Source organism: Cyprinus carpio, chromosome A23 (genome assembly GCF_018340385.1).
Source record: "Cyprinus carpio isolate SPL01 chromosome A23, ASM1834038v1, whole genome shotgun sequence".
NCBI lineage: Eukaryota > Metazoa > Chordata > Actinopteri > Cypriniformes > Cyprinidae > Cyprinus > Cyprinus carpio.
This window is the reverse complement of record NC_056594.1, coordinates 16976031-16988600: the sequence shown is the minus strand read 5'-3', so window position 1 is coordinate 16988600 and position 12570 is coordinate 16976031. Positions and strand designations below refer to the sequence as shown.

At 37.5% G+C, this 12570-nt stretch overlaps 2 long non-coding RNA genes across 2 annotated transcripts; one reads left to right on the top strand and one right to left on the bottom strand.

The window, feature by feature from the left end:
* Positions 1–651: 651 nt before the first annotated feature.
* On the top strand, positions 652–4583 carry LOC122135105. The gene is made up of 3 exons (XR_006153334.1): positions 652–894; positions 2522–2558; positions 3949–4583. It is a non-coding gene; the product is annotated as an uncharacterized LOC122135105 (long non-coding RNA).
* Positions 4584–10032: 5449 nt separating this feature from the next.
* Positions 10033–11617, bottom strand: LOC109070782. Its single transcript, XR_002014444.2, has 2 exons — positions 11324–11617; positions 10033–10678 (listed from the first exon to the last, which is right to left on the bottom strand). It is a non-coding gene; the product is annotated as an uncharacterized LOC109070782 (long non-coding RNA).
* Positions 11618–12570: the final 953 nt, after the last annotated feature.

Below are 12570 nucleotides of genomic sequence, written 5' to 3'. Positions count from 1 at the left end.
AAGCCACAATTAAAACCAGGGTTTACCAAATTTTTCAACCGATGAGCTCCCCTTCCAGACTCTTGTTCAACCCAAAAACCTCATAATATTTAATAACAACATTTAACATTTAAAAATAAAACATTCATTGCATTACTTGAAATTGAAATATTTATATATGTGTCTACTTGACTCCCGGTTGAAAAAACAAACCAAATTAGGAGAAAGCTGAAGTAAGAATGTCAGTCAATAAGAAAAACATTGATTTGATGTCCTTCTGTTAGAGCTTTATTGTAGAGAAAAAGAGCCTGCTGTTAAAACAGTCAGTCAGAGCGGATGCCATGCTTCATTCGATGTGATGTCGGGACAGAAGTACAGTCTGTTCAATGTTTTTTAGATGTTGAGAACCTGACAAACTTCAAATATTTCTTTCCAGTTGACAAAACACATAATTTTAAATATGTCAAATATAATCTATAAATTATAATTGCATACAAGCACACTTTTATGCTGCTTCTTTCTTCAGCATTTCAGACAATGCAAAAATGCCTATTTGAAGTACAGACTTTTGGATGAGACGTTGTGTCAGTGTGTGGATGAGTCTGTTATGATATGTCTGTCTCCATCTGTTTTCATGCGTGTGGAGAGAGACAGAATTCATTTGTGACATTTATATGTGTGTGAGGGACAAACAAAAATAGCAAGTGTCAGAGAGAGCTGCAATGTACCCATGTTGTTATGTGTTTTTTCTGACAGAGCCCATCTGCACCAAGGCATTGTCTTCATTCCACTGTAAAGATGAGTTCATGGCTGCTTGCTGTGTCATGGCATTTTAACACCATCAGAAAATCATTACAGATCCAAGAGAAGCAAAGATAGACATGTCAGATGTAAGACAAGCATTATGTCCCTCAGGTAACATCTGCAACATATCTGCATTCATGCATTATGAACAACTAGACAGAGCATAATGGACATTTATAGGCGCATTAACTCTCATACACTATCTATGCTTAAGATGCTTAAACCACCCCAGATTCATCTGATTGGTTCATTGTTGTAAAACCAATATTGATCTGCAGTTTTTCATTGTTTTTTTTAAAAAAAAAATATTGACCCAGAGTCTTAAATGCTGCAAAATACAGCAAGATTTGGAGCTAACAATGCATTGATGATATGGTGATGTGATCCTTTCAAAATGTCATGTTCATATTAACGGTCTTTCAATTGCTTTTTAAATAAGAACTACCAATTTAGGTTCATGGAAATATCTCATAGGCATGAGATCTTAAAGGGCTAGTGCAGGGGTCTGTAACCTTCAACCTCAAAAGAGCCATTTTGGTCCCTTTCCCACCAAATAAAATTCACGTGGAGCCACAAAACCTATTTCTTTTATGCTGTGTTATTTTCATTTTAGGGTTTAAATAGGACCTATTTGATCCCTAAAATAAAGATAAAACAGCATATAACTAAAGTTTTATATTCAGTTATTCAGTTACAGGGCAGGGGTGTAGCAATTATTTCAGAAGTGAGGGGGGCAGAAATGTCAAATGTAGTAGTAGTAGTAGTAATAATAATAATAAAAAACTTTTATGTCTTTTAATTGGCTAAGAAATAACATACAGTGCTGGACAATAACCAATAATTTGTATTCTATAATATTTTTGATATATATTTTTCTAATGACAATTTCATGATCATGATTGGTTTATATACTATTACTTTTTCTTTTTTTCACAGAATAAGGCAGATAATATATTTTATAGCTTCTGTAGCTACTGTAATAAATGCTATGTCAGTTAGCACTGTATCAGTCATATACTTTATTCATTACCTGGAGAAGACTTGAAAAACACACATTTGTTGCAATCGCTTATCGTCTTCGAGTTTCATTAGTTATGGTTTATGCTTGTTATTTAGCTTAGTTAAAGTGATGGCTGGATGCCTTTGTCCATATGAGGGATTTCCTGCACATCAAAAGACTTTCTGCACGAGAGCGCCCTCCAGCTTAGAGTATGAATAAAACAGACACTGCAGGAGAGTGTTGAGCACTCTGTAATGTTCATATCGATTTGGATACAAATAAACATGTATCCAAAATTATGTGACTATCTTGTCTCTTTTAATTTAAAACTAGATTTATTCACACAGGCCCTTGAAAACGTCTACGTGAACACTTGTACGAAAAAAGTGCAGGGGAAGAGTTTAGGTTTTATTAAAAGTCAGGGGAACATGTCTCCCGTGTATTCTATGCCCATGCTACGGCGAGCCACTGCGGAGGGGTGAAAGAGCCGTGGGTTGCGGACCCCTGGGCTAGTGTATGTTTAGACCTGGCACATTTTAGGTTTTATTGGGTTGCGGACCCCTGGATAAACCTCAAAATGAAAATTTTGTCATCATTTACTCACTCTCATATCTTTTCTTCTGTGGGATACAAAGAAGGTATCTTGAGAATTTGTTTGCCATGCTACGGCGAGCCACTGCGGAGGGGTGAAAGAGCCGTGGGTTGCGGACCCCTGGGCTATTCTTTTGTATTCTATAGAAAAAAGAAAATTATACAGCTTTGGAGCAAAATGAGGGTGAGTAAATGAGGACAGAATTTTAATTTTTGCATCCCTTAAAGTTCGAATGCAGTTTTGGCCGTACGGGACAAACTGGTTATTGTGTATATTATGAATGTATAAACAGGCAGAAGTAAAGATTCTCAGCTATTGTGTTGGAAGAGGTGGATATGGACTGCTTTGTTGTACTTTGTCGGTTTTTTGTCCTTGAATTCACCTTTCCACTGACATTCGCGTATGATACGCATTTCGCCCCCTAGTGACAGTCACTTGGAACTTGCAAACTGGTCATGAACCAGCGGTTACACTCCTCTTATTCACCTTGTGTAAAATTAATGAATTTATGAACATATCCACACAAAACTAATTACCACCGATATGTTTAACATAAAACCATAGTAGGTTTTCTAGGGTTAATCAATGTAAATTATTATATAATAATTATAAAATGTTTGTTTCTGATATATTTAATTTAGGTTTTTTTATTGTAATTTTTTTTATAATATTTATAAAATTTTTGTTTTTTGTATTGCTATTTTTATTTGTGAAATAAGCTTGAAACAAATATTCAAATACTTGCACAAAGTCTTTAACATAAAATGCTGTTTGATCCGATTAGTGATAATTACATGGTAGCTCTGAATCTACAAATTCGCCATGTCTCGCTGATGGGACTCTTAAAGTTTCAGTATGTGGCCTTTTGGCCTGCCAGTGTTTTGAACATACAACACCCCCCTCCCCTGCACTATAATTTGTTTAGATGTTGATTTATGAACTAATTGCCTATAATTGCTGCTTAGCACCACATATTAATAATGATGTGTGGTTCCTGGAACACATTAGTCTGGTTTTGTATAATGAAGTAATTAGTTCAATTATAGAAGAAATAAAATGAAAGAAAAGGATGAGGAGGGGACACTTTTTTTAAGAAGAAGAGAAGCACTTAAATGATAAGGGAGAGTGCGAGACATATTTTGCTTGTGCATGAGATCAATTCCTGCTGCACTGCTCATCTCGGTGAATTAGTTCCTTCTGTACTCAGTTCCAAACCTTTCAGCGCTCTCTCCCGTGTGTTTTCATTGCCATCCTCAGTCTATCCATCCAGTCTATCCTGTCTCTCTGAGGTTGACGTACAGACTGCATTGTCTGCAGGCATTGTCATTGTTATTAGCCTTGTGGATTACTTCAGGGGGTATGTGCAAGCTCAGGGGAGAAGGAGCCAGGCTGGATAATTAGTTTTTCCTCAATGCCAGATGAGCACACAAACAGGAAGTGCTAAGATTGTCAAGGCAACAGCAGCCAGGCTGCATTCCAGCGCAGCCTCCCCTACATCCCCATCAAAACACTGACAGGACAATGGCAGTGGTCTCGATGGAGGTAACAGATTGCTGTCAGTATGTTCTGTCAGGTGCTTTATTGCAGATATGTCTTCATGAGAGGCAGTGGGAACTGGAGGTGTCGGCATGTGCGGCTGTCTAACTATAGTTTAAATAGCACTCTAGATGAGATAACAGCCAATAGAAGACACTTTGAGGCAAGTATCATGGGTCATAATCAGCCATTAAAGGCACATTTAATATTGAGTTTCATACTGATGAACATGGCTTTATTAGTGTCCCGAACATCCATTACTTGGTCTGCGTGTGTCCTCTGGGCGGTGGATCTCTGATGTCACAACACTGAGGAAGGGACAGCGATGGGGTTGATGCTTGGCCTTGGATTTGGTTCTGTTGCCATGGGATACATATATGCTAATAAGCAAGACGACCACGCTTATGAGCAGTGCGCCAGCCAATCCAAGCAGGAGGCCGTAAATTACAGGCCATAGTCTGTCTAGAAGATGGGGCTGATAAGGTGGGACTGGTTGCCTTTTCACCACCAAGTCCACATCTTTCCAGGTGAACCCTTTAACTGTCAAACAAGCAGAAACTACAATTGTTAGCTTGATTAATCTATTTCATATATATTTGATTAAATAAATCACTCTAGTTATTGAAATTGTGAAAATGATTTGTGGGGGTCTTGGAAGTTGCAGTTAGAATGGGTTGAGTTATTGAAATTGTGAAAATGATTTGTGGGGGTCTTGGAAGTTGCAGTTAGAATGGGTTGAAAATTATAAATAGATTTCCGAGTTCTCTTTCAGTTTAAGAGTTATAGGCGTTTTAATGAAAGTGTCTCTGCCCCTTACAATGTTTTGGCTATGCACACTTGAACCTCTAATTCAAAATAAACGGTTTTTTTTTTCTAGATGTACTATATGTGACCTTTTATATACACTACCCTTTTAAATCAAAGTTAACTCCACGGTTTTTTATTTATTTATTTATTTGCTGTGACCTCTTACATCAGTAAGAGACCCTTTAAAATCACTTGACATTTCAATTACAAATAAATGTTGTTCTTGTCAACTTTCTATTCATCAAAGAATGTATCATGGTTTCCACAAAAATATGAAGCAGTACAAATGTTTTCAACATTAATAATGATAAGTTTTACATGCACACCAAATCAGCATATTAAAATGATTTCTGGAGGATCATGTGACACTGAATACTGGGGTAATGTTGCTAAAAATTCAGCTTTGCCATCCCAGGAAATCACTTTTTTTAAAATAGAAAACTGTCATTTTGAAAGTGTAACAATGTTTCACAGTATTACTGTTTTCACTGTACTTTTGATCAAATAAATGTAGCCTTTTTCTGAGATCCCAGAGCATTAACATATGACACCCCACATTTATAAGTCAACAATGCATAATCAGTGCTCAGAAACTTAGCTTGCTCTAGACCTTATACGTTATAAAAGGATCTCAAGGGAAAAGATATGAAAACTATATGATATTACCCCCTTTGAAATGCTTGCATAATAGCATATTTTATGGCTGTAAAATAGAGACCCAAGAATATTTCTCATATGACTCAACACATCACTCTTTCTGAGGCATCTAACCTGGTTTTGCAGAGTACTGCAGTACCTCCTCATGATATTCTGATTCATGCTTCTCCAGATGGGTGGCCATTTGGTTAACAAGTTCATGGTAGCCATCCACATATGTCTGCATAGCAAGAGTTCTGTTTTGGTTGATGTTCTTACCCACCTCTGTTAAATAAATAGCACATGCATTACTACTTGTCCAGTTCTCCAGTTGTGACTGTTGTCTTTACTCATACAGTTTTAACATTAATTAACTTAGTTACTTAATTACAATTATGCTGGAAGAAGTTCTAGCAGCTGTTTATTTGTGACATTCAAGTCACAAGCGATTCTTGCAGTACATTAAGAAATCAAACACACAGTAATGGCCTTCAAGAACAGCTGGAAATGAGATTAACTAAGTGTGCCAAGACCAATAAATATACCAAGTATAATGAAGCGAGAACATCTGAAGACGATACATATGCCGGAACATAAGTATGCAATTTATCCAAGGTGCTGTCGCTGAGTGGCTACTCCTCATCATTGCCCATTTACAGGCCGGCAATTAAAGCTCTTGTAATTGCCACATTGTGCATTTCCCATATGCATCCGTTTCTGTATTTGCAGAGGAATCGTTTTTATTTTCTGCAATACACCGCTTTGAATGAAGGATGTTCTTGGCCTATCGAGCCTGTCATTTTTCCCCTCTTCTTCTCTGTTTATCATTTTCTCCCTTTAACGGAGATGATGAAAGGAACAGATGGCATGTACTGGATCTGATGTCAGCTCCAGCGAGCCTGCTGTCATATCATTTGCACCTTCTCATATCCAATGCCATTCGGCTGTAGAGTCACCCGCACACCGGACCACAATCACTGCCAGAGGAGTGACAGGATACAAAGTGCATCCCATCAGAAATGTATAAAAATAACACTATATGCTGCTCAGTTTCCTCTTTTCATGGGTAAATAGGATTGGTCTGAATTAGCTTGATGCTTGTTGCATCAGTGGTGTGCAAAAACAAAAAAAAAGGTGATGAAACACTTAGCATCTTTGCAAAACTTTTGTGTCTTGTATGCTCCATTGTTGGTAAATGAATAGCATGTTAGCTGTGGTTTTGTAGAGGTCCCTGAAGGTGAATTATGTAGTTTCACTATAAAATAGGCCTTTTTGTTCCTGTTTATTTTGTACCTGTATCTTTCTCAAAAAATGTTCTCAAAAATTTTTGAAATCAGTTCTTTTGAAATATGGCATTATTACAAACCATAAAGAACCATCTGACTTTTTTAAAAAAAAATTTCATCTTAATAAACAAGGGTTCTAACACTAATGTGTGTCAGTGCTGTTGTGTGCAGCTGACCTATAGCAATGTCAGTCCTGCTGATCTGTTGTAGTGCACGACACAGCTTGTCATAGTATATCTGCATGCCGTGAATCTGCAGCCAGTCCTTAAGCGCTGAGCGACAGGGGGCCTGGTCTGACAATCACACACACACACACATATGCACAATATCAAAATGCTCCACACAGACAGAGGGAGAGCAGTCAGCAATAATAGCAACAGCTCTTCAATTGTTCAGACAATTAAACAATTCAATCATGTCCCACTGCCTCAATAGATTTCATTTTTGATGAAAAGGGATTATATCAACATTTCATTTGGTTGAGATGTCTCTCGAGTGGACCTCTCGATGGCAGACTGATGTGTGCAATGGAGATAAACAAATACATTTGGCTGCTCATGACCTCTTCATTTACTGCAGGATGTGTCACTTCACACAACACACTGCTGGATTTCATTAGCATAAAACAAATAAGAATCAGTTTATTAGAGCTTTTTGCAGATAGTCGCTCTAAATGTTGGAAGATGCTCTCCTCAGGTTGAGATATGGCAGAGATGAGCTCCTCACACTCATGAGCTGTCAGCAGCTTCACCAGACGCTCCAGCTGGTGAGGTCCAATGTCCTCAGCCACTGTGGCAGAAGAGGAAAAATCAGGCACATATCAATATGTTGTATTTTCCCTCCTAATATTTATTACCTTTTTATTCAACTAATCGATTCATGTCTTGAGATGCAGTTAAATTTGTCATATAACCATTCCACCACTCTCTCTCTCTAACATACACACATTAGGTATATATACACGCAGTCGAGCCTGTACCATTCTAGATGTGCCTGTGTCATGCTTGACAGTCTTTATGCCTGTTGTTATAACTGCAGCTGATACCATCCTTTGAGAAATGTATAGAACAGTTGTGAATATCATGGGAGAGGCAGGCGCGTGACATCGCAGAGAAGAGGTGTAATCAATTAATGGGGATGTGTGATATAGGAGAGACATATTTCCCTTTCCCCCTATATCACTGTCACCTTCAGCAAATAAACCATCCTCTCATGTCAGTACTGCACAGCAGGTGGATCAGTCAGTCAGAACTTTGTGTCTGTTTATTATTTGCATCTGCTGCAAGCCATCTCCACTCACCTGTATCATCAGCAAAATTTGGGCTGAGGAAGAGGAGGAGGAGGAAGAAGTTGAGCACTGATGCTAGCATTGTAACTGAAATCTTGGAGATGGCAGTTACATATCTTGGTCTGTCTTTATTTTCAAATCATCTGGAATCATGAGTCATCAAGTGTGAAATTTAAAAACTAAACGATCTGTTCTGTTCTCTGGACAATGGCTTTGTTTGGCCGGTTTTTGCTGAAGGAACAAGCAGTGCTGGAGGCTGCCATCATCATGGCTTGAAATAGTCAAGGTCTTTAGCAAGGACGCCTTGCCATTTCTCCTTATCCTCTTTTTCTTATTATTTTTTTTTTCTTCTCCTTGGGGTTTTTAATTAAAAATAAACCACTATGAATGTGAATTTAGCACAAAGCTATATTTTCAACCAAAATATTAATATTTGATCGAGACAGGTTACATTTTTATACTTTAAATTTTTTTTTTTTTACAGAATGATGTTTTTACATCTTAGTGTTTCTATTGAATAAAGTATCTCAGAGACTCCTAGAATAATAATAATGCAACAAAATAATAAAATCTCTCTCTCTCACACACACATCTATATTTCTGTCATGACAACTCTCTGAGAGTTTTGCATGATAATATACATGGCAGTGTTAATGTGTTTGGTCTTGGGGGAATAGATCTGCAACGCTGCAGCGTCAGAGCAAGTAGCGAGACTTGCTACTGTAAATACATCCACAGACATGCTGCTGTGAGCATGTAGGAAATACTTCTGCTGCACATATAAAGAATGTGAAATAACCCTCATGTATAACATACATGAAATCACCCCGTGGTAAATCTATACAGGTGGTGCTGGGGAAGGTGGAGGGTTTATGAAGCGTGCTGCAACTGCTAGCACTAGCCAAGTATTTGAATGTTGAGCAACGATCTTATTGGCTGCTGATGTGAAAAAAGAAACCAGTCAGCTGCGCCATGTGAATGATAATGTGATTATATCAGATTGAGTCAGAACCTATCAGCCTGCGCCATCTAGAGTTTCACGAGATAACTTTGTATATACAGTATGTAAATAAAACTAAAATAATTTTTCAGAGGTTTCTTGGTAATTTTTGTTTGCCTATTTTGATGCTCTGAGTAAAATATGTTGACTGGATATCTGTTATTATTAAAGCTTGTTGCATGCTCCTGTTCGCTTTGAGCAGTTATATCACATTTTAGTGAAATATAGTTCTTTTGAAAAATGTTTAAGTGTTTTATGTGTTAAAAAGCTGTTTGTATTTAATAGAGATATTAAAACAGGTTTGATTATACAGTATATGCTGTGTCATGCTATCTATCTATCTATCTATCTATCTATCTATCTATATATATATATATATATATATATATATGTGTGTGTGTATATAGGCATGTACAGTCAGCCTCTCATTGTCACATAATAAACCTCTTCTATGTGATATAAGCCCTCTTTGCTTTGTGCCTGGGTTTATTATTGTTGTGATAATGACCAGCATAATGTACATTAGCTCTCATATAACTCTGCCAATCACTTTAAAAGCATTAAAAAACAAAGCTGTGTTCGAAAATTATACAATATTTATATGATACCATTGTTTCTTATGACATTATTTCCTTTGCTTTGGCTGAACATGTATTTTCAGCGCCGTTATTTCATTATTGAGGCCTTTAAAATAGGCCCTGATCAAGTCTAAACATGGTTTAACAATCAAAAAACAAGAGTTTTGATGATCGAGAGAAGCCACTGGTGTAACCTTGAGGCGAATCTCAAACTTTGCATTTATTTTTCATTTTTGAGGAGCAGTTTCACAAGGGAAATCAACTAAACTGCTCAAAAGAAGTTTCCTTTGCATTGAGGGTTGATGAACTTTAAAGGCCACTGTAAAGCTGAGTGTGTCTCGCCCTGCACTTGCCTTGCTTTGAACTCACTTCACCTCAGCTTGGCTTTTTGTGAAATCATTCCCAAGATTAACATCATTTCGACCTCACCGTATGCATGCAAAGAGCAAGTCACATATTTGGTGGACTAATTGAAATTCATAAACCGCAACATTCATACTACAAATGCCAGGGGAATGAGTAAGGGTTATGTTTTATTATAGTAGTTTATTGTCAGGATAAAGCAATTCACACAAACACATTTTGTAAAGTGAGTTTATTAGTGTTGGTTGAGAGGATAAAGGCTGAACCAGCATACATAAATACATCTTGGCAGGCTTTGTGAGTCTGCTATGTGTGGGTGTGTGTGTACCTAGCACGCCTTGGCTCTCGCCACAACAGCAAATGAACAAACATGCCATGTTGTGTGGAACTGTCGCTGTGCGCTAAAGGGCAGAGTGAAGTACGGTGCTTTAGATAGATGTTTAGATACTCTAAAAAGCGTTCAATGCACAAAAGGAGAGCCGGGGCTTAACATTCACAGTGTTTAGCATACAACTGTCACGGCCTGCATTGATCCGTGCAAGCATGAAAGCACATTGCAAATTATACTGCAACTGAAAACTAGTCATGCATGCCTTCTAAAACTTGTAGTTGTACTCTTGACATGTGTTTCACCTTATAACTGTGCTGTTTTTCTGATAACACGATACAGGAAAAAGTGATCTTTCCATGTCTCCTACACTTCACACCACTGAAATCTGATTGGACATCTACACAGACTCCGGTGGAATGAAGGATAGAATTCACAGAGCAGATAAAACCGCATTTTGGCTTCCGCAGCTCTTCTGTACCTGTTTGAAATATAACATAATATAAGCACACTGTCAATAAATAAATCACAGGGATTACAGATTACTTAAAAAAGCACTGTACTTCAAATGGGCAAACTTAGAAAACCTAAATTTCAAATCCAACTGATATTATTTTTTTTTGTGCAGGTTCAGAATGTTCCATTGCGAAGGCTGTTGTTGCCTTCAGAGAGTGTGAGAGAATGTACTATGTGACTTGGCCTCTCCCTTCAGCGAGCCCAAACCTGTCTCTCCCTCTGTGCCTGTAGGTCATACAGGTACTAGGCCTGTTTGCTTTGCCAACCACAAAAAAACTGTTCTTTTTGACTTCCAACACAGTGTAACTCAACCCTAAACCCCCACCCCCCACGAACATGCATGTGTATTTGAAAGGGGTTTTTCCACACGCTTTAATACTGATCTGCACAGATTTACCCTCTTACAGACATACAAATAAAAATTTAAGTTATGTACATACATATTTTAAACCCAAAGTACTTTTTTTAAGTTAATCTTTTGAACATCATTGCCGTCAAGCAGAATGTAGAAACACTTGAAAACAAAAATTCAACACAATATTTAATACAAATGGCATTTTCTTAAGACGACTGCTAATGTTACCCACCTTGATATTGACAACACACTCACCTTGCTCATAGAGTTAGATCCAACTTGGTGCTAAACAAACAAAAAGTCAGAAATTGTTTTCTGTTAAACCTTGCCAAAACAAAAAGGCCTAAACCTTTAGTATGAAGGTCTTGAACGTTTTTAGTTGGTCCCAGTGTGCTCTTGAGTCCAGTCATGATGAGCAGGCAGTGTGAATCCTCTTTCTCAGGTCTGTCTTTATTTGCCTACCTGCTTCAGGTAGCGCTGCTACACTTACAGGCAGCGACCAATGGGAATTAGCCTTTTTTTGTAAACCGCACCCCTTCGTATCATAAATCTGAACCACACCTTATGCCACTAACTCAGTAAGTAAAATGCGAATATATATATAGTATAATTATTTAAGTTTGATGTTTTGGTTTACTTACCGCACACTACTTGCTTATTTATCTCAAATATATCTGATAATTTGTCTGCTAAAGCATAGCTAGCATGCTGAATCTTAAAGTTCAGTGATAATTCTTATAGCATTTTGGGTTTAGGTTTTTTATTGTTGTCTTTTAGTGTTTATTGGCACATTTCTGAATAAATATTCATTCATTTTTTTTATCTAAAATACATTAAAGTTATGCTTCAATATTCCCATGTTTTTAACAGTAGCATTACCTGTGCTGACATGACAAACAGCCACAGACTTTGGTCTTTATAGCTGTAACTTCCTTCACATTGTATTACAAAATCGTGTTTAAAAAGGCACGTTTTTTTACTATGTGCGATGAGCTCAAGTCTGAACAGGAGCAGGAATGCCCCACCCCTCCTGTTGATTTCTATAGGCATTCGAAACAAGACAATGGGCATGTCGGTAGGAAGCAGCGGGGGGTTGACTGATTACAGATCTGATGGAATTCTGGAGGACTAATTCTCACAATCACCTGGGAATACGATTTCATGTGGCATATTTTGAGAGCCGTGTTTGTTTTGTAGGATTTTGTCTCACTTGCCTTGTGTAATCTGCTAAATTTGCAAGCTGATACAAACACTGATGTGGTAAAAATTAATTAGGGCAGCTTCTGGAAATTGTGTAGTCAATAAAAGGTTTATTAAGACACATGCCTATAATAGGTAAACTTTGCAAGCGTCTGCAAAAGAGGATGTTGCAATCAGTAGTTTGATCCAATCCACTCTGTATGACAACTTTTGAGGTATTAAGAAAAGGTCAGTTTCCTGTTTTCTTTAAAGCTAGAGGCATGTTCAGCATTGGCCACTTCCAGAAAAAAAAAGAAAAACTC